This window comes from Physcomitrium patens, chromosome 21 (assembly GCF_059467195.1).
Source record: "Physcomitrium patens ecotype Gransden chromosome 21, ASM5946719v1, whole genome shotgun sequence".
Lineage (NCBI taxonomy): Eukaryota > Viridiplantae > Streptophyta > Bryopsida > Funariales > Funariaceae > Physcomitrium > Physcomitrium patens.
Window position 1 is genome coordinate 1789289 of NC_143430.1, and position 19212 is coordinate 1808500.

General features: G+C 30.0%; 2 non-coding genes across 2 annotated transcripts; both read right to left on the reverse strand.

Annotated features, from left to right (window-relative positions):
* Positions 1-5282: 5282 nt before the first annotated feature.
* TRNAS-GCU (transfer RNA serine (anticodon GCU)) lies at positions 5283-5364 on the reverse strand. The gene has a single exon. It is a non-coding gene; the product is annotated as a tRNA-Ser (tRNA).
* Positions 5365-5503: 139 nt separating this feature from the next.
* Positions 5504-5733, reverse strand: LOC149986683 (small nucleolar RNA U3). Its single transcript, XR_016499928.1, has one exon. It is a non-coding gene; the product is annotated as a small nucleolar RNA U3 (small nucleolar RNA).
* Positions 5734-19212: the final 13479 nt, after the last annotated feature.

Consider the following 19212-nt stretch of genomic DNA (forward strand, 5'->3'; position numbering starts at 1 on the left):
AAAGACTTTGTTCAATCATGTGACATTTGTTTAAGATCAAAAGCTCTTCATCATCAATTTTATAGACTTCTTGAGCCATTTCCTATTCTACAACAATTATGGTCTTCTATTTCTATGGACTTTATCACAAATCTTCTAGTTTCAAATTTGTAAGATTATATATTTGTAATAAAAGATTTTTTTTATCAAGATGGCACATTTTGTATAATATATAAAACCTATTAAAGGTGGACAGTAAGTTAAGTATTTTTGTAAAAACATCTATTGTTATTATAGGTTGATAGGAAATATTACATTAGATAGGAAGATACAATTTATATCAAGATTTTGAACAATTCTTCTCAAGTTTCTAAAGGTAGTCATAAAACTATCTTTGGTTTTTCATCTTCAAACTAATAGACAAACAAACCAAGTAAATCAAAGTTTAGAATAATATTTGAGGTATATCATCAATTATCAACAAGATGATTGGACAACTCTTTTATCATTGGTAGAATTTGCTTATAATAACACAATACATTCTTCTATTCAACAAACATCTTTCTTTATCAATTTTGGTTATCATCCATGACTTGATACTTTTGACTTTTAAAAGTTGATAATCATGTGGCAAAAAATTTGGCAAATCATTTGTCAAAGCTACATGCAACAATAAAGGCATACCTAAAAGAAGTTCAAAAACGACAAAAGATTAATACAGATGATTATTGCAAGGAACAACTTCAATTCCATGTTGGCAACAAAGTATGATTACTTTGTCATAATATCAAGACCATTTGCCCTTGTAACTAGTTGGATTATTGTACACTTAGACCATTTCTTATGTATGAATTGATTAATCTAGTTGTTTATTGATTGTACCTACCAAGGTCTATAAATATCTATTTTATATTGCATGTATCTTTTCTTGAGCCATACAATATAATAGATATACCAAGAAGTCAACAAATGGCATTTCTTCTTATAAAAGTAGATAATAACCAAGAGTACAAGGTTGAAGAAGTCTTAGATTCAAGGTAGTGCGAACATAGGTTAAAATATCTTGTTCATTGGCATGGATATGGTATTAGAGAATGGACATGGGAGCCAACCAAAATCTTGCAAATACAACAAAGAAGGTTGATACTTTTCACCAACAACATCTATCAAAATCAAGATAAAGGATATCAAATCTTTAGTATAAAAGAACTGTAGTTCAAAGAAAATTACATTTGACCTTGTATCTTTATTTGTAATTTTTGTATATTTGTGGCACTAAAGAGATAGAGAACCAGCAACCGAAAAATTCAACTTAGGAGCCATCATTTGTTAACTTATCAAACAAGACATTGTAATTATCATAGCCTCCAAGATAATGTAATTAAGATGAAGACCTTTAAGAATGACATGTTTTTTTTTTTTTTTTTGAATAGATGACAAGATATAATGTGTTTGGTATCACAACCTTGGAAGAGACTCTCAATGTTTGGTGATTTTATTGGAAGTAAAACCTACTCCAAATAGTGTTGTAAATATTTTGTTTGAAGAAAGTTACAAAGGTTTCAACAATGTTCAAATAATAGAGTGGTATTTTTGCCTTGAAATAAGACATTATTAGTGGCTGAGAAGACCTATCAATTACCTTTGGAGAAAAAAAAGATCAAAATATGTGGCAAATATAATTTGTTGCATCTTGGACTTCCTCAACATGTGATCACTACTCCTCATAGAACTCATTTCTAGAAGGAGGGTAATGTCACAAATATATATATATATATATATATATATATATATTTACTCCAATAAATATATAGATATTATAAATAGGTCAAAATAAGTTAATTTGATAATATATTATAAAAAAGCTTTTTAGAAGCTTCATAGATAGAATTTCACCTTTATACGTATCTATATGTGATTGATAGGTATCAAGGACAAGCACTTGATAAAAACAAATAAATAAGTGAGACTTTTCTCAAAGAAAGATGTCAAAATAGAAATAACTCAATATGTATATTAAAAAAGAAACTAGAATGGCTATTGCCAAAAGATAAGAAAACTAGAGACCCTTGAAACTAGACTAGAAGCAAGAAAAGAGTTGACAACAGTGAAGAGGACTTCACTCTTGTCTCTTTATATACTATCTAACTAAGGGCTACGTGGAGATGTTCTATAAAACCTCCAATATGTGTTGTCTATGTAGGATACATGCCTTGACTTACAAGGCAAGTTTTTCTATGTTTAGGCCACATAATAAGCTTGATCTTCAAGCTAACAACATGTGTGTCACATGGCCAACTTGTTAACTAGGTTTTTAATCCAAAAAGTCAATTAAAGACACCTATAAAGTCAAAGCAACGTCTATAAAGCTTCTAGGAAGCTTCTACAATAAATATTATAGAATTAACTTACTTTTACCTATTTTTACTTACTTCTACCTATTTATACATGTAATTATTAGCTTACATGTGTATGTCCATGACAATAGGTTAGAAACTTGGCCAATAAATTAGCCACATATTGCATATATTGATAGCTTACAATACAAGCAAACAATATGGCATACATATAGAAAACTTGCCTTGCAAGTTAAGACACGTGTCTTGTAAATTGGACATGTATCAAAGGTCCTATAGAATGTTGTCATGTAGCTTCTAGTTAGATTGTATATGTGGAGGCAGGAGTGAAGTCTTCTTCACTCTTATCAACACTTTTTTAGTCCTAAGTCTTGTTTTAAGACTTTCTAATCTTTAACAATAGTAATTCCAGTTTCAATATTATATTAGTTTTGAGTTAATATCTATTTTTTTTTAATTATATAAGAATGTATTGAGTTTTTGGTTCTTTGAGATTCATGTCCTTGACACCATAGAATTGAAGTTGTACTTGGAATAGGCATCTGCATTCTTCTTTGGTCATCTTGGAGATTCTTTTAATCATGCCTTCATTATTGTATGTAGCTCAAATTAATAATTTGCCAAATCTTTTGCCATAAAATTATCAACTTTTGAAAAGTCAAAAGCATTCAGTTATGGATGATAACTATAATTATCAAAGCAAGGTGTTTATTGCATAAAAGAATGAATCTTACTATTATATGTTAACTCTATCAATGATGAAAGTGTTGTCCAATCATCTTCTTGGTAGTTGATGGCACATCTCAACTATTACTCTAAAACTTGGTTTATGCACTTTGTTTGTCCATTGGTTTGAGGATAAAAACCAAAGATAGCTTTATGTCCACTTTTAGAATCTTGAAAAGAATTCTTTAAAATCTTGATACAAATTGAGTTTCTCTATCCAATATAATATCCTTGAGCAATCTATGATATTGATAGCTATTGTCAAGAAAAAGCTTAATTATTTCTTCACATGTAATAGATTTTGTATATGGTACAAAATGTGCCATCTTGGCAAAATGATCTACTATCACAAATATAAAATCATAAGAACTTAACGATATAAACTTCATGAAGAATAGTAGTATTGTTTAGAATCATTGACTTAAAGATTCAACAATGTTGCTTTGATTTAAAAAGACAATTTGTAGTTGATTATATCAAGCACTTTGTTTTTTTATTAGAAGATAGGAACATCTATACATCAAATTCAATAAGCAATTTTGATTTTTGTAAAAACTAAAAAATAAAACATGTTTTAATAGGCTTTCTAATAATTTAAGACATGTGTTGACATGAAATACTTAAGATTTATATAATTTGTAAAACATTTAAGAAAATAAAAATAAAATTTTAGATATTAATTTATTTTATAAATAAAGAAAAAATAGCAAAAAATTCTTTATTGAAAATCTTATATTTAATCTTAATTATTGATTTTATTCTTTTTCTTTTTTTCTCATAAAAAGCAAGATGATGAAGTCTAAAAAGTATATCTAATTGTGATAAAATTGCCTCTCATACAAAGTTTTTGTAAAAACACAACTTGAAAAAAAATCAAACAATATAAAGTACAAGCTAAAGACAAAACTACTTTCAATTCTTAAAAAACTACCTCTATATTTATACTCTATTCTTATTTGTTGTTGGAAGTTACTTATGCAAGTAAAATAGCAAGTTGAGTGAAGTTTTCAATGTATATTTGCCAATAATTTACAAACTTCAAATAGGATAAAGCATCCTACATGGAAATTAGAGTTTTATAATCTATAAATAGAATGTGTTCTTCTAGTATCCACTTATAAACCATCATTTACAAATATAAAGACTAAAACATATTTGTGATAAATATAACATATTAGATTTTCCATCCAAGCATTTAAACTTAGATCTTTTAATCCTAACAAAACAAAAATATTTATATGTATATATATATATATATATATATATATATATATATACATAAATTTTATTCATCCATATTTTTAAAGAGGATACAAATTTCATCTAAATAATAAATAAAGCACTTATCCTTAATATTAACTTGTATTAGATTTAAAAGATATGATAACCAAACATGTACTTAATAGAAGAAAAAAACAAAAGATTGTATTTTGGAGGAAATATAGCTATTTCGAATGTACTATTGTGGATTATAGACTTGGAAATGCTTTAGCAATTATGTACCATTTGATCAATGATGTGTTTTTATGAAATCCTAGATAATTATATTGTATGCAATCTAAAGCATTGAAAGGCTTTAGAATCAAATTGTCCATTTGAGCCACCAATGGTGTTGATATTGATAATTTCTAGAGGATTCAATGGCCATGATTGAACCAGTTTACAACAAAATGTAATTAATGCTAGTGCATGCTATGTATCATTGTTTGATTGAGTGTGGGTGCAATTTTGGAGGAATATGTAAGTGCATACAAGTATGTAGATAGATGGATAGATAGATAACATGGATTGAATTGGATTCATGCAATTTGCTAATAATCTTATGATGTGGTTGTCAATTTAGTATGTTTCTTACACATGCTACATTTTTGTGATCCATCATCAAATCCAAGCATGCATGCAAGAAGAAAGAAGAAAAAGAGGTTGTTGATCCATAACAATTGATGAGACTTCACAAACAACCAAGTAAGTAAGTAAGTAAGTGCATGACTTGATGGATGGGAAAACAAATGAGAGGGTGAGTGGTGGGGATTGCAGCATAAGGTGGCGGGGATGGCAATGGGGTGGGGGCACAGAAACAGCACAGCATACAGAAACTAATAAGAAGGGAAGGGGGGAGAGGAAAAAACAGGTGAAGTTCAGGCAGCGGGTGGGTCGAGGACAGGGACAACGGCGCAAAAGGGGAAGGCACAGTCGCTGCGATGAATTCTCTGATGTAACCGTCGCCTAAGAGATTCGAACTCTTGCGGGGAAACCCCATGTACTTAGCAGGCACACGCCTTAACCACTCGGCCAAAGCGACTACGCACATGCCAAGCCAGGGGGCTCGCCACGCGCGCATCTTCCAACCAACCGGGCAGCCGCACAAAACCGGCGCCAGAAAGAACAACATCAACAACAACAAGAAAACAAAACTAAACTCCTCGCGGAGTCACAGTCGGTGCCCGTCAGAACGCTCTCCGTCCATCACCGCCCCCAGGAATGAGGAGGCGGGACGTTCATCTGGCAGGCTGGCTCCGGCCCCCGCAAGGGGGCCACTGGCACCAGCCGCGGCAATCGCGCTCAGGCCGGAGAGCCCTGAATCATCGTCCGGGTTGAAGGTCTTGTCTGTGTTGGAGAACACAGATCAGATGTACGCACTATAGAACAGATCCTGTTCAAGTATAGTCGTGCCAGCCCCTCCCCACCCCCACCCCCATATACCCGCCTTCCCCTCCACCCGCAACCGCGATGGTGCAACTCCCCCCGCCCTTTCCAACCACCACCACTGCTCTCTCCCTCCCTCCCTCCCACCCCTCCCCTTCTGCCCCACGCTTCCCTCGCCTCGCCCATCCCTCTCACTCTCACTCTCACGCTCACTGCGTTGCCACCGCTCCGACTCCACCACTCGCCCACACTCCCTCCCGCTTCCGCTCCTCCCCACCCCAGGCTCCACGGCCAACGCCCCACCCTCCGCCAACCCCTGCCCCATTTCACGCGCTTCCTCCTCTTCGCAACATCCCCACCCTTCCCACGTGCAAACGAACAATTGCAACCGCGCAATCTATACACCTCCAACCTTCCTGGCTCCACATTGCGCACCACCCCCTCTGCTCCAACCCATCCGCACTTGCTCCGCTGCTGGCGTTGTGGGTGCCCTGCACTACATCTCGGCTTTTCCACGCATGGGACCGCTCTTGTGGATACTCCCCCATCGCAATTGTAGCCGCCCCGTTCCGACTCCTCAACAGTCGATTGCCCGCGTCAAAGCCCAACTCCTGCGGCATCTCGCACACAAGCCCACAACACCATCAGCTCCGATTCTGGCAGCCATGCTTCACCCAAGCAATCCAAACATGCAACCGACTTCAACCAAACTTGTGAGCGCAAACGCCTCGGCGTGGGATTTGAGCAACGACGCGCTACGCTTCAAGAACCAACTCCACTTCAAAGAGTGCTGAGCGTGGAAAATCCACCGCGACCTTCACCAAAACATTCTCAGCCTTCAATCCACCTGCCATTCAAAATCCCACGTATTGTCCCTGCCCTTGTTCTGCTCCTTTCCTTCGAACCATGTCCTGTGTTCAATTTGCTGGTTTTTATCCTTTCCTTTTTTTTTTCTTTTTTTCTTTTTTTCTTTTCTGGTTTGGTTTTTGTTCTTTGCTCTTTTCAACAGTTATGTATGTTCATATGTATACTTATTATGTAAACCCCAAAATATTGTTGTTGTGGGCGATTGCAGTGCTAACGATTTGCTGAACAACATTTGTAATGATATTCTGTTGCAAAATTAAAAACATTTTTCTATCTTCCTCCATACACAACTTCAAAGATGCCATCTTGTAATGTCATTGTCATTTGCAACTTGAAGGCACACTATTGCAAGCAGTTTAATTGGCTTCTTCTTTGGCACATGCTGAATGATATTGCAAATCTGGGAAAGATTGAAACTTTGAAAGTTTTTGAGATGGTTTTTTTATCTAGAATTCTTGATATTGAACATGGCACCAATAAGAATTGCTCTTGTCATTGTTAGATTTGCTCTTCAACATTTGAAGACCAACTCATTGCCAAGGATGTTGTTCATAGATAGAGGACCAAATTTGCTAGTTTTGATGCTAAATTTTAGTGGACATTTAGAATCTTTTGACTATTCAAATGAATTAGTTGTTACTAAAATGATAATTCTTGATAATATCATCATAAGTTATCTTCTACTAAAAACTACAACCAATGATGAAGTTGAAGATGATAACAGGTAAAACTAGAGAAAGTCTTAAGTTCTAATGTTATCAAGTCCATATAAGTTTCAAAGACATATTGGATGTTACAAGATGAAGAGAGTCTAGATTTTTATTTCTTGCATCTAAAAGATAAAAGATAAGGCTATTTTGCTAAAGAACAAGTAATTGGTGTAAAAGTTAATTTTCAATTTCTTTTGTAGTTGGTAGGTAGTATGAAAATGTTAGGTAGTTATTTAACTTATAGTTTTTGCTATGGATTCTAAGGTAGTTTTTAATTTTTATAAATAAAAACACATATGTATTGATATGTGTCTTATATTTATAACTCTAAAAGTAGTTGATTTAGTAGGCATTGCCTACTAATTTTTATCAACACTCATAGAGAGTTTATAATTTGGAGTGGGATTTTAGGTGGTCTGAATCAAATTTAAAGCTTCTTTAGTTAAGGCACTAGGATTAGCAATACATTTTTTTAGGATCTTGTTTATACTTCATATAGACATCACTATGCCAACAATTTGTATACTCTCTAGTAAAATTAAGTTCTTGTTTGTGCTCTCTAATAGATGGAGTTTCAACTTTGAAGTGAATGACTTACATTGTTTGTCTTCTCTATTGATTGTATGTATTCTTTGTGTGTGCATTTTCTACTTTGTTGCAATAATATGTTGATTTTAGAACATTATGCATTTATACAATTGAATAAGATTGTGGAGAAATATGCAATAAGAGATAAAAGAGGTTTTTGCATCTTAAATACAAACCTAAGATTGAATTGGTGAATTTTCATGTATTTAAAGAGGTGATAGGTTTTTAAAATGTGCAATCAAACATGTTCTATTATATTGTTATCAAGAACAGAAAATAATAATAATAACAATAATACCAACAACAACAACAATAAAAAAATAAAAAAATAAAAAAATAATTATATTCAAATACTATATATTTAGTTTGTTAGATTTTTACTTGATATATAATAAAAACTAATAATTGATTAAATTATCTTAGTAATTGATTAAAATATAGAAAATCTAAGTTATAGTCAAATTTAGGTCAAGAGGTCTAAGGCATATTGGAAATATCTAACTTACTTAATAACCAAACATTCTCAATAAGTCACCTTCAGATCGAGACAAGAGAGCAAAAGTGTCTAATGTAGGTAAGAAATGTCCAATCCAAATTAAAAATTAGATATTTAAGTTAATTTAAATAAAGATTAAATAAGAAATAATTATTAAAAAGAAATTGGCTAGTAGTTATAAATAATTAGAAGCTTTATAAGTCTACAATAATATTGTATTGAATCATCCAAATTTCTTTATATTAATATAATGTTATTAAATTAAAAATAAATAAGAAATAAAAATAAAAATAGATTACTTATGCAATATTGTGTATCTACCATATATTATCGAATCTTTGTATTTTTATGTTTTATTTGAAGTTTTCTTGTATATATTTTAACTTTATATTATAATTAGTATAAAATTCTTTTTTAAATAGATTTTACATACAATCCATTAACTTTGAAAAATTAAACTATATTGAATTAATATTTTACATTGGCATTCATAACAAAGTAACATAATTTTATAACCTTCAAAAATAATTGCTCATTCTTGAACAAACTCAAAGTAGAATTTAGCTAAGGTTTAAAGCTGTTAGATTGTAGATTGATTTATATACAAACTAATAAATTTTTAATAATAAGTTTTATTTTAGAAAAATAACAAAATTAAAACTTAAACTATAAAATTAAAGCCTATATTTCTATTATTATATAGATTCTTAATTAAGATAATTTTATTGAAAAATCTTCTTTTAATTAATATAATATCCAAGGTTAATATTTAGAAATTATTCTTTAAGCTCAAACTACAAAAATTACAAATTAAATTATAAAAATGCTATTTAATTGTTGATCGTAATATTATACTATGTTACAACAAGCACCACTCATTCACTTGTGGTTTTGCTTGCTAGACCAAAACCACCTTTAATTAACAAACTTCTATCAAGGATATAAATCTCAAAGAACTAAAAGTTCAATACACTCTTATGTCATTCAAAAAGACTAGATAATCACTCAAAGATGGTATAATATTAAATTGAAATGGCTATTGCCAAAGACAAGAAGACTAGAAAGTCTTGAAATAAGGCTAAAGATGAAAAAGGCATTGACAAGAGTGAAGAAGGCTTCACTCTTGCCTCCATATATTCTATCTAATTGAAAGCTACATGACAACATTCTATAAGACCTCCAACACGTGTTTAATTTGTAAGATACAAGTCTTAACTTACAAGGCAAATTTTTTTATATGTGTGCCACATTGTTAGCTTATACCATAAGTAATCCACATATGTGGCACATGGTTGATTTGTTGGCCAAGTTTTTCACCTATCAATCAACTTTAAACATGTGTAAAGCCAAATATGCATCTGTAAAGCTTTTTAGAAGCTTTGCCACAAAATAATATTAAAACTACTTACATTTATCTTTTATCTAACACTTCTTATTTAGGTAAATTTTTATGTCCATGACATTATTGTTTTTTTTAAGAACAAGTTCCATAAGAAGTACTCATCATATGTTGAAAAAGTCTAAGATGCAACAAATTGTATTTGCTACATACCCTAATCTTTGTTTTCTTTAGAGGTGGTTGATTGGTCTTTTTAGCCATCAATAGTGTTTCATATCAAGGCAAAAAGACCTCCTTGTTATTTGATTATTGTCGAGGCCTTTGTAACTTCTTTCAAATAAAACATTCAAAACATTGTCAATAATCAATGCAACCTCCAATAACATCACCAAACATGAAGAGTCTCTTTCAAGGTCATGATATTAAATGCATTGTGTCTTGCCATTAAATCAAGGAAAAATATGTTGTTCTGGAAGATTTCTATTTTTGATGCGTTGTCTTGAAGACTATGACAATCACAATGTCTTGTCCAATAAGTCAATAAATATAAGTTCCTGAGTTGAATCTATTGATTGTTGATTTTTCATCTTTTTTGTCACAAATACAAAAAGACTACAAACAAGGATAGAAAGTAGAATGCTATCTTTTTTGTAGCTTTGTTTCTTTTATAACAAAGACTTGTTATTTTTTATCTTGATTTTGAAGGATGTTGTTGATAAAAAGCATCAATCTTCTTTGTTGTATTTGCAAGATTTGTAATAGGCTTTTGTATGTTATTCCAAATATCATATCTATACCAACAAACAAGATGTTTCAACCTATTTCAATGCTGCCTTGAATCTAAGACTTCTTCCACTTCATATTCTTGATTATTGTCCACTTTTGCATGAAGAGGTGGCATTTTTCTACTTTCTAAGATATTCATTGTCTTATATGATTCAAGAAGTGACACATAGAATACAAGATGCATCTTCATAGACTTTGGTAGATATAATCGATAAGTAATAGAATTGATTTGTTTACAAGTAAAACATGGTCTAAGACTATAGTAATCCAACTTTTCACAAGGGCAATGAATCTTGATATTGTGACAAAGTAACCATACTTCATTGTGAACATGTATCTTCAACATACATATTTACTCTAATAATTATTTGAATTTTATGAACATGTCAAAATAGGTTGATTTGATAATATCTTATAGGATAGCTTTTTAAAAGCTTTATAGATAAAATTTCACTTTTATACATGTGTATAGGTGATTGATAAGTTAGAAACTTTGCCAACAAGTTAGTCACGTGTTGCATGTATTGATAGCTTATAGTACAAGCTAATAATGTGGCACAAATATAGGAAACTTGACTTGCAAGTTAAAACACATGTTTTATAAATTAAACACATGTTATAAGTCTTATAGAATGCCGCCAGGTAGCTTCTAGTTAGATAGTATATATGGAGGCAAGAATGAAGCTTCCTTCATTCTTCTAAATACCTTTTTAGTCCTTAGTCTTGTTTCAAAACTTTCTTGTCTTTTTATCTTTGGCAATAACCATTCTAATTTCAATACTATATTAGTTTTGACTAAAAATCTATTCTTTATAAGTTATACATGATTGAATTAAATTTTTGATTCTTCAAGATTCACATTCTTGATAGTTTAATAAGAATGCCAACTCATTAGTTTTGTTTTGTTTTTAGAAGTGAGTAAACTATCATACTTCTATTATTATATTTTAAAGGTTGTGAACCACTTACCTTCAATCTAATATTTTAGTTCCTTAACAATGATTATTTTTCTTAAAGAAAATAGACTACCCTTCTTTGTAGAAATTTTTATTTACTACTAGAGGATTGTGGATTATTCTCTTCTAATTTGATTGATACATTTGTTAGAATTGTGGATAAAAAAAATAAAAATAAAAATGAAATAAAATATGAATACTATTCTTAACAAAAGTGAGAATAGATTGGCAACCATTGCAAATCTTCATGAATTTATTAATAATCTTAAGGTAGAAATTGCATGTATCTCTAATACAAATTATGGAGGTAGTATTCCAACACCTATAGAAGAAGTTAATAATGAAGTTTAAAGTCCATGCTAGAAAGTTGTGCAGTTGAAAGAAGCAAGTTGATCAATTTCACAACTAAATCCAAGAAGTCTTGCTACTACAAGTATGAAGGAAACAAGAATAAGTATGGTAGAAAAGTTTGATGGAACAAGATCAAAGTTTTGAAGATTTTTACAACAAGTAAAGCTCTATCTAAAGTTACATATATCTCAATATTTTGATGGATTTATTCAAGTTGGATTCATAGATGGAATTCTCTTTGAAAGTATTCTTTCTTAGTTTGCACCTTTAATGGAAAAGGATTCATGACAATTGTATGTTTTAAATTAATTCTTCAAAGCCATTATGGCCACATTTAAAAAAATGATTAAAAAAGATAGTAGAGATCAAACTTTTATCTTTATGACAATAATTACATTAAACTTCTACATATGATGTTGAATTTTAAAACCTTGCTTGCAACATCAAATAGAATGTCAAGGCTCTTATCAATCAATTTTTGTATGGATTAAAAGATAATATCAAAGATTTAATATTGATGATACCAAAAGCACATTCACACTCATTGGAGCAATTTATTGCTTAAGTCATTGCATGCAACAATCAATTCTTTGAAAGATTCCAAAAACAAAGATTTTATTGAAGGGGTATAAGTCAAGTCATGGTAACAACTTCTAAATTCATAAAAGTTTAATAATTAAGATCAAAATCTATGCAAAATAACATTGTATGTTTCAAACCTCTTACTGAGCATAAAAAGACTCAATGCTATCAAAAAAGGTTGTGCTTATATTATGGAGAACCTAAGTACATTGCTCAACATTGTCCAAAAAAGCAACACAACCACAAAATGAGGAGCATGGTTGCCAAAGAGAATTATGTATCAAAAAACCAATTTTTTCAATTATAATAAGAATTGGGCAATTGAAATCTTGTACAACACCTAATAAAGGTCATATCCCCTCCTTAGATCCTTCACCTTGTTTTGTCATAGAAATATTTTTAAGATCAAAAAATCACAAAGTCTTAGCCTTATTAGATTCAAGAGCCTTAGCTTGTTTTATAGACAAAGATTTTGTCAAAAACAAGAAATACATTTATTCAAAAAACCAAAATTGTGCATATAAAAGTAATAGGTGATTGTTTGTTGTCTTTTAGAGATGTCATCCATAAAATTGTTCCATTAGATGTAGCAACTAATAGTCATAATAGCTTAGTAATATTTAATGTGATTAAATCTCTCTTTTAATCCAATTATTTTAGGATTATCATGGCTAAAAAAACTATAATCCTTCAATAGATTGGATTTCTTATAACTTTATTTTTTTCTATAGTTTAGCCCAAGATTTTATTAGCTAAATAAAAATCCATAATTCCACTATATCTAAATCTTTATTGGTAGATGCAAGAATTTTTATGCATGCTATAAAAGAAGGATCAACTTTTTGTTATATATGCCACACCTAATTTTGATAGAAAAAAGATTTCAAGTGGCATTCTAAATCAATATCAAGATTATTAAGATGTTTTTTAAAAAAAGAATGCAAAAAAAATTTTAGACCATCATTTAATATTGTTATATTGATTTTTAAGAATAAACTCAACCACCATTTAGACCAATCTATAACCTATCACAAAACAAAGTTGTTGCATTGAATGAATACATTAACAAGAACTTGGCTAACAATGTCCAATCACCATGTATACAAATTATAAGAACCTCAAGTACTTCATATTGATATGTGTTTTGAATTGTTTTCAAGCCTATTAAAGCATGTTTTTATTAAGATTTGATTTTAAGATTACTTACTGATTTGAAAAACAATAAGGTTTGTCAGACGCCCTTTCCAAAAATTCTTATTTTTTTCCTAAAGAAAGAGATGCATCTTTTAACCAACAAAGAATAATTTTCTTGAAGCCAAAGTATTTCCATCTTTAAACAATGAAATCAACATTAATTTTTGATTTAATTATTTTTTAAGTAAGTTCAATTGAATATGTCCTTTGATCTTCTTATTTATGATATTAAGAATAATTCTTCTAAGACTTGGGATACTTTTAAGTTTGAATTCAAGAACAATCTATTTTATTTTAAAAAATTATTATACATTCTAAAAGGCAAAGTACAATTATGCATTTTTTAAGCTTGTCACAACTCTCTAAGAGCCTAATATTTTAGATACAACAAGAGTTTGGAACTAATATCTAAATATTTTTTGTGGCTTCAAAGGTGAAAGATAATTAAAGACTTTGTTCAATCATGTGACATTTGTTTAAGATCAAAAGCTCTTCATCATCAATTTTATAGACTTCTTGAGCCATTTCCTATTCTACAACAATTATGGTCTTCTATTTCTATGGACTTTATCACAAATCTTCTAGTTTCAAATTTGTAAGATTATATATTTGTAATAAAAGATTTTTTTTATCAAGATGGCACATTTTGTATAATATATAAAACCTATTAAAGGTGGACAAGTAAGTTAAGTATTTTTGTAAAAACATCTATTGTTATTATAGGTTGATAGGAAATATTACATTAGATAGGAAGATACAATTTATATCAAGATTTTGAACAATTCTTCTCAAGTTTCTAAAGGTAGTCATAAAACTATCTTTGGTTTTTCATCTTCAAACTAATAGACAAACAAACCAAGTAAATCAAAGTTTAGAATAATATTTGAGGTATATCATCAATTATCAACAAGATGATTGGACAACTCTTTTATCATTGGTAGAATTTGCTTATAATAACACAATACATTCTTCTATTCAACAAACATCTTTCTTTATCAATTTTGGTTATCATCCATGACTTGATACTTTTGACTTTTAAAAGTTGATAATCATGTGGCAAAAATTTGGCAAATCATTTGTCAAAGCTACATGCAACAATAAAGGCATACCTAAAAGAAGTTCAAAAACGACAAAAGATTAATACAGATGATTATTGCAAGGAACAACTTCAATTCCATGTTGGCAACAAAGTATGATTACTTTGTCATAATATCAAGACCATTTGCCCTTGTAACTAGTTGGATTATTGTACACTTAGACCATTTCTTATGTATGAATTGATTAATCTAGTTGTTTATTGATTGTACCTACCAAGGTCTATAAATATCTATTTTATATTGCATGTATCTTTTCTTGAGCCATACAATATAATAGATATACCAAGAAGTCAACAAATGGCATTTCTTCTTATAAAAGTAGATAATAACCAAGAGTACAAGGTTGAAGAAGTCTTAGATTCAAGGTAGTGCGAACATAGGTTAAAATATCTTGTTCATTGGCATGGATATGGTATTAGAGAATGGACATGGGAGCCAACCAAAATCTTGCAAATACAACAAAGAAGGTTGATACTTTTCACCAACAACATCTATCAAAATCAAGATAAAGGATATCAAATCTTTAGTATAAAAGAACTGTAGTTCAAAGAAAATTACATTTGACCTTGTATCTTTATTTGTAATTTTTGTATATTTGTGGCACTAAAGAGATAGAGAACCAGCAACCGAAAAATTCAACTTAGGAGCCATCATTTGTTAACTTATCAAACAAGACATTGTAATTATCATAGCCTCCAAGATAATGTAATTAAGATGAAGACCTTTAAGAATGACATGTTTTTTTTTTTTTTTTTGAATAGATGACAAGATATAATGTGTTTGGTATCACAACCTTGGAAGAGACTCTCAATGTTTGGTGATTTTATTGGAAGTAAAACCTACTCCAAATAGTGTTGTAAATATTTTGTTTGAAGAAAGTTACAAAGGTTTCAACAATGTTCAAATAATAGAGTGGTATTTTTGCCTTGAAATAAGACATTATTAGTGGCTGAGAAGACCTATCAATTACCTTTGGAGAAAAAAAAGATCAAAATATGTGGCAAATATAATTTGTTGCATCTTGGACTTCCTCAACATGTGATCACTACTCCTCATAGAACTCATTTCTAGAAGGAGGGTAATGTCACAAATATATATATATATATATATATATATATTTACTCCAATAAATATATAGATATTATAAATAGGTCAAAATAAGTTAATTTGATAATATATTATAAAAAAGCTTTTTAGAAGCTTCATAGATAGAATTTCACCTTTATACGTATCTATATGTGATTGATAGGTATCAAGGACAAGCACTTGATAAAAACAAATAAATAAGTGAGACTTTTCTCAAAGAAAGATGTCAAAATAGAAATAACTCAATATGTATATTAAAAAAGAAACTAGAATGGCTATTGCCAAAAGATAAGAAAACTAGAGACCCTTGAAACTAGACTAGAAGCAAGAAAAGAGTTGACAACAGTGAAGAGGACTTCACTCTTGTCTCTTTATATACTATCTAACTAAGGGCTACGTGGAGATGTTCTATAAAACCTCCAATATGTGTTGTCTATGTAGGATACATGCCTTGACTTACAAGGCAAGTTTTTCTATGTTTAGGCCACATAATAAGCTTGATCTTCAAGCTAACAACATGTGTGTCACATGGCCAACTTGTTAACTAGGTTTTTAATCCAAAAAGTCAATTAAAGATACCTATAAAGTCAAAGCAACGTCTATAAAGCTTCTAGGAAGCTTCCACAATAAATATTATAGAATTAACTTACTTTTACCTATTTTTACTTACTTCTACCTATTTATACATGTAATTATTAGCTTACATGTGTATGTCCATGACAATAGGTTAGAAACTTGGCCAATAAATTAGCCACATATTGCATATATTGATAGCTTGCAATACAAGCAAACAATATGGCATACATATAGAAAACTTGCCTTGCAAGTTAAGACACGTGTCTTGTAAATTGGACATGTATCAAAGGTCCTATAGAATGTTGTCATGTAGCTTCTAGTTAGATTGTATATGTGGAGGCAGGAGTGAAGTCTTCTTCACTCTTATCAACACTTTTTTAGTCCTAAGTCTTGTTTTAAGACTTTCTAATCTTTAACAATAGTAATTCCAGTTTCAATATTATATTAGTTTTGAGTTAATATCTATTTTTTTTTAATTATATAAGAATGTATTGAGTTTTTGGTTCTTTGAGATTCATGTCCTTGACACCATAGAATTGAAGTTGTACTTGGAATAGGCATCTGCATTCTTCTTTGGTCATCTTGGAGATTCTTTTAATCATGCCTTCATTATTGTATGTAGCTCAAATTAATAATTTGCCAAATCTTTTGCCATAAAATTATCAACTTTTGAAAAGTCAAAAGCATTCAGTTATGGATGATAACTATAATTATCAAAGCAAGGTGTTTATTGCATAAAAGAATGAATCTTACTATTATATGTTAACTCTATCAATGATGAAAGTGTTGTCCAATCATCTTCTTGGTAGTTGATGGCACATCTCAACTATTACTCTAAAACTTGGTTTATGCACTTTGTTTGTCCATTGGTTTGAGGATAAAAAAACCAAAGATAGCTTTATGTCCACTTTTAGAATCTTGAAAAGAATTCTTTAAAATCTTGATACAAATTGAGTTTCTCTATCCAATATAATATCCTTGAGCAATCTATGATATTGATAGCTATTGTCAAGAAAAAGCTTAATTATTTCTTCACATGTAATAGATTTTGTATATGGTACAAAATGTGCCATCTTGGCAAAATGATCTACTATCACAAATATAAAATCATAAGAACTTAACGATATAAACTTCATGAAGAATAGTAGTATTGTTTAGAATCATTGACTTAAAGATTCAACAATGTTGCTTTGATTTAAAAAGACAATTTGTAGTTGATTATATCAAGCACTTTGTTTTTTTATTAGAAGATAGGAACATCTATACATCAAATTCAATAAGCAATTTTGATTTTTGTAAAAACTAAAAAATAAAACATGTTTTAATAGGCTTTCTAATAATTTAAGACATGTGTTGACATGAAATACTTAAGATTTATATAATTTGTAAAACATTTAAGAAAATAAAAATAAAATTTTAGATATTAATTTATTTTATAAATAAAGAAAAAATAGCAAAAAATTCTTTATTGAAAATCTTATATTTAATCTTAATTATTGATTTTATTCTTTTTCTTTTTTTCTCATAAAAAGCAAGATGATGAAGTCTAAAAAGTATATCTAATTGTGATAAAATTGCCTCTCATACAAAGTTTTTGTAAAAACACAACTTGAAAAAAAATCAAACAATATAAAGTACAAGCTAAAGACAAAACTACTTTCAATTCTTAAAAAACTACCTCTATATTTATACTCTATTCTTATTTGTTGTTGGAAGTTACTTATGCAAGTAAAATAGCAAGTTGAGTGAAGTTTTCAATGTATATTTGCCAATAATTTACAAACTTCAAATAGGATAAAGCATCCTACATGGAAATTAGAGTTTTATAATCTATAAATAGAATGTGTTCTTCTAGTATCCACTTATAAACCATCATTTACAAATATAAAGACTAAAACATATTTGTGATAAATATAACATATTAGATTTTCCATCCAAGCATTTAAACTTAGATCTTTTAATCCTAACAAAACAAAAATATTTATATGTATATATATATATATATATATATATATATATATACATAAATTTTATTCATCCATATTTTTAAAGAGGATACAAATTTCATCTAAATAATAAATAAAGCACTTATCCTTAATATTAACTTGTATTAGATTTAAAAGATATGATAACCAAACATGTACTTAATAGAAGAAAAAAACAAAAGATTGTATTTTGGAGGAAATATAGCTATTTCGAATGTACTATTGTGGATTATAGACTTGGAAATGCTTTAGCAATTATGTACCATTTGATCAATGATGTGTTTTTATGAAATCCTAGATAATTATATTGTATGCAATCTAAAGCATTGAAAGGCTTTAGAATCAAATTGTCCATTTGAGCCACCAATGGTGTTGATATTGATAATTTCTAGAGGATTCAATGGCCATGATTGAACCAGTTTACAACAAAATGTAATTAATGCTAGTGCATGCTATGTATCATTGTTTGATTGAGTGTGGGTGCAATTTTGGAGGAATATGTAAGTGCATACAAGTATGTAGATAGATGGATAGATAGATAACATGGATTGAATTGGATTCATGCAATTTGCTAATAATCTTATGATGTGGTTGTCAATTTAGTATGTTTCTTACACATGCTACATTTTTGTGATCCATCATCAAATCCAAGCATGCATGCAAGAAGAAAGAAGAAAAAAGAGGTTGTTGATCCATAACAATTGATGAGACTTCACAAACAACCAAGTAAGTAAGTAAGTAAGTGCATGACTTGATGGATGGGAAAACAAATGAGAGGGTGAGTGGTGGGGGATTGCAGCATAAGGTGGCGGGGATGGCAATGGGGTGGGGGCACAGAAACAGCACAGCATACAGAAACTAATAAGAAGGGAAGGGGGGAGAGGAAAAAAC